Source organism: Aotus nancymaae, unplaced genomic scaffold (assembly GCF_030222135.1).
Source record: "Aotus nancymaae isolate 86718 unplaced genomic scaffold, 86718_ANA_hifiasm-v0.15.2.pri h1tg000016l, whole genome shotgun sequence".
NCBI lineage: Eukaryota > Metazoa > Chordata > Mammalia > Primates > Aotidae > Aotus > Aotus nancymaae.
The window spans coordinates 31893693-31898287 of record NW_026988428.1 but is presented as its reverse complement, the minus strand read 5'-3'; the positions used below and the strand labels follow the sequence as shown (position 1 = coordinate 31898287).

The window sequence follows — 4595 nt, the reverse complement described above, 5'->3', positions numbered from 1 at the left end:
AACATATATTCAGCTTTAAAAAAATTTTTTTTAAATGAGCATACTTGCAAATGGAGCATGTACTGGACCTGGGAAATCCCTTGGTGGAAAATCATCTCCAGAAGCTCCCTTTTCCCACAGAGGTGACAGGGGCCCTGTGTCTTAAGGACCCTTGTGAGAATTGGCTAACATATCAGAGCTTGATTCTCCTCCTTCATTGGTAATCTGATGGTCCAGAGGATTCCCTGGGCCTCTTGGGCCTCTTCCTCCTCTCCTTGTAAGCAAAGGTGAGAGTCTGGGTGGACCCTCCAATGAAGTTGGAGGAGACAGAAAAGCTCCCATTTCAGATGAAGCCGACCCAATGGTGAGGAGCCATATGGGGAATGCTCTCTGCCAAGTGGTGTATTTGGAACATGCAGTACATACGGATCTTTTTCGAAAAGTTCAAATTTAAACTCTATTTCAAATAATTTTTGTCTGTTGCAAGCATTTTCTTTCCTTAAATCATTGAGATGTCTTTCAGCAGTTCGAGCTGTGAACCAATTATCCTGTGCTTTGTTCTCATAGGAAATAGTGCGCCCTTGATAATAATGCATCGTTCTCTCCAATTCTTCTTCAAGATCTTTGGCTCACTTTCTGTAGGTCTCCAGCTTTGCAGTGGCATGGCTGATCCTTTTGTCTACTTTAGAAAGTTTCTCTTCTGTCTCTGTTGTTAATTTCCTGTAGAGTTTCATTTCATTTTCTTGATATAGTTCAGTCATTACTTTAAGTTTCTGTTGAAGCTTCTGATTCTCACCTTCAAAACGCATGTTTTCTGACTGCAAAGATGCTCATTCAATCTCAAGATTTTTAATATGCTCTGTAAGCTCTTCCTTCATTTTATCAACTTCCAATAACTGAATATAAATTTGGTTTTTTTTCTCCTTCTAAGGTTTTGAAAGAAGCATTGAACTTTGCAGCATGAAGCAGTTTCTTCAAAGCTCCTTTTGGAGGATGATCTAAATAAGCACCATTTTCCGACTCACTGTTCATTTCTAACTCCAAGTTATCACCATCCGTTCTGTCTTCTCCAAGCATAGCAGCCCAATCTTTCATCTTTAGCAACCGTTCAGTCAGAGTCTTAATGTGATTGTCTTTATCACTGAGAAATTGTTCTGCGTGTACTTTGGAGTCTTCCAATGTTATTTTCTGTTTATTAAGTTCACTCACCTGTTCTTTCCATACTTCAGCTTCTTACAAAAGTTGTTTCTGGCTTTCCTGAAGTTGAGAATTTTCATCCAAAGCATCTTTTATTGCTATCTTCAGTGGTTCTTCATTCATTTGAAATAAAGTCTTGAAGATCATTTTGGCTTCAGCTACTTGTGATTTGAGGGATTTTGACTCATCTTCTAGAGACTGTATCCTTTTTGAAATATCTGCCATCATTCATTTTGTTCAGACTGTTTCAATTTCTCTTCTTCTAACTCTTTTACTAGACAGAGTATTTCATCCTCACATTCTGCATTAGACCTGTTCAGCTTTTCACAGGTTGCCTCCAAACTTTGTGCTTCTGTTGCCTCCTTCTCAAAGCTGGGATCCTGTAAAGATGACTCGACTTCATAGCCTTCATACTCTCTTTGAATAATGCTAAACTTTTCAAGTAGTGTACATTTTTCCTCAATTAGTCTAAAAGTGTTTCAGCAAGCTTTTTCTCTCTTCCCACATAAAGCTGATTCCTAACTGATCTAAAACCTCTCCACAAAACAAAGAGAACAGCAAAAAATCCAAAAATAACTGCCCATATCACCCATTCCCATGGAAAACCGTAAGAATTACAATCTGCTCCCATAGTTTGACCCAGTACTGCCACAACCCTGCGTAACACCTCCAGAACCAGCCTCAAATAAGGCTGAGGGGTAGCCTGTGACTCCTCCATAGCACCAAAAGGCTGCTCTCAGGGTTGCCACAGTAACCCAGGCCTGTGGGGGCCACAACAGAGGGCAGAGAACACACAACCTTCTGTCTGGAACCAGAATCCACAGGTGGCAACTGGAGAGGAGCCTGCTGCGGGGGACACTAGGGGACACAGGCACCCACAGGCCTCACAGGCCCATGCTGCTCACCCCAGCCCCATGTTACACTTTACATCCTGAGCAGTGCAGGTGCTCCAGCCTGTACAAGCCTGCGACGCACCCTGTCCTGGCCACCCCACCCCTCTGTTTGTATATGCTATGAGTTTTTACTAATGTATAATGACATGCATCCAATGTTACAGTATCACACAGAATAATTTCATGGCCCCAATGATCTTCTGTGCTCCACCTATTCATCCCTCTCTCCCTCCCCCAGATTTATATTTTTAGTCCACTTGGAATTTATTTTCATCTAGTAGGTGAACTATGTGCTGATTGTGTGAAGTCGTTGTTCTGTCAGGACCTACGATTCCAATCCTTGACCTCTACCCACCAACGGTTCTCCTGAAATGTGTATGTCCAGAGCACCAGGCCAGGCAACACCAACTGGGGCTTTGGTCTCCATACGTTTGAGTAGAACCATCATCCAAATGATCGGGGGTGGGGACTTGGCACTGTGAGCTTCCTCTTGCTTAGATGAGACACTGAGACTTTTAGCAGTTCTAACTGAAACAAGAAGAGAACATCTTAACATGTTGGAATTGGGTTGCAAATTGTTCTTTATTATAGAAGATAGCCCTTTATTCTGAGATCATGTCCTTCCTATATTTGTAAAATTATTGTGGTATAAAACAGACAAAATTTACTTACTTAAGTGTACAGTGCAGTTGTGTTAACTCTATGCACACTGTTGTGTAATAGAGCTCTAGAACTTTTTCAAATCTTGCAAAACAAACTCTATACCCGCTGAAAACAACTCACCTTTTCCCTGTCCCCCCCTGCTCCTGGCTACCACTATTCTAAGAGTCTGACTAATTTAGATTCCTAATATAAGTGGAATCATGCAATATTTGTTTTTTTGTGACTGGCTTATTTCTAGTTGATTTGTCTGTTTTTATCCTACAGAAGTAATTTGAAGATGTGCTGAGTATAAATATTTTGGGAGCTTCATAAGTGCTGCTGCTTTAAATTGTGACAAAGTAGATACAACCTAAATGTCAAACAGTAGCAGATTAGTTAGATCAGTGGCTCCTAACTGGGGCAGTATTGCCCTCAGAAGACATTTGGCAATATCTTGAGACATTTTTGACTGCCATGACTAAGGGTGAGTGCTACTGGCATCTAGTACTGATACAGGGGACAAGGAGGCTGTTTTTATTTTTGTAGCTTTATAATATGTTTTGAAGTCAGAAAGTCTTCAAGCCTCTAGCTTTGTTGTTCTTTCTCAAGATTATTTTGGTTATTTTGGGTCACTTGAGATTTCATTTGAAGTTTAGAATTTCTTTTTCTGTTTTGCAAAGAAATACCATTGGGATTTTGAGAGGGATTACATTAAATATGTAGTTTACTTTGGCTAGTATGGACATTTTTAACAACATTAAATCTTTCAATCCATGACCATGGAATGCCTTTCTGTTTGTTTGTGCTTCCCTATAGCTTTTTGCTAACATATGTTTGCATGAGTGTGTGTATATGTATGAGAGAGAGCTTTAATAATTATTAAGGTAGTTTTCTTTTTTTAAGTCCACCTTTAGAAAAATGTTGCCGAATGCTGTGTTTCCCACTTTGGGGACTTAGTGGGTGAGGTGATAGTTTTACTTGACTACTGCATTTCAGTGTCAAGAACACATTGCCTAGACTTTAGAAGAAAGTAACGTTTATTGAAAGCAGTCATGTGGTCTTCTAACACTTCTTACCCAAGTGTAAACCTTAATAGATATTACCACTCTAATGTCAAGAAAATCTGAATCTCAAGGTGCATTCAGAAAAAGTAAGAGGAAAGGGCATTTGCCAAAAATAAAGAGTCTTTATTTTCCTACTAAAGATTGATTGATCTCCTATCAAGTGTCAATATAATGAATACTTAGTTCAAATCCCAATTCCATGACTATCTAAACATGAGCAAATCACTTAATTCCCCTCAGCCTCAGTTTTCTCATCTGTAAAATCTTGTCTATAAAGTTGGGAAAATCATAGTACCTACCTCATAGGGTTATTGAATGAAATAATATATGCAAATGAATAATAATTTATATATAGTTTTTAAAACAGCACCTCATATGATAAAATATGAATGTCACCTATTATTTATTATTATTTTTTATTTTTATTTTTTCAGACCCTCCCCCTTCCTATATTTTACATGGCTAATAACCCCAAATTTCCATTTTCTTGAAACCTGCCTCAAAAGGTGGGAACTAAAAAGGCTGTTGATGACAGAATATGGTCAGAATCAACCAAAAAAAAAAAATCTTCAGCCTTTTTCTAATCAGGAATGCTCCATATAGTCATCATGTAATCAGACCTTTTTAAATGTTTAATTTCAGTACAGATAAATTAGACTATCCACAAATGACAGAGGGTCTGTTAGTTTGAGGTTTTGAGGCTTGCCTAAGCACAGATTAGGTATGAAATACCTAGTTTTCTAGAAATGCAACTTTAATACTCAGCTGCTGCTGAATGTCCACTTGATAAATTTAACTCTTTTTTTTTGTTTTGTTTTTT

General features: G+C 38.6%; 1 pseudogene; it reads right to left on the bottom strand.

Annotated features, from left to right (window-relative positions):
• Positions 1 to 853: 853 nt before the first annotated feature.
• On the bottom strand, positions 854 to 1894 carry LOC105709390 (melanoma inhibitory activity protein 2-like; annotated as a pseudogene).
• Between the last annotated feature and the right edge of the window lie 2701 nt (positions 1895 to 4595).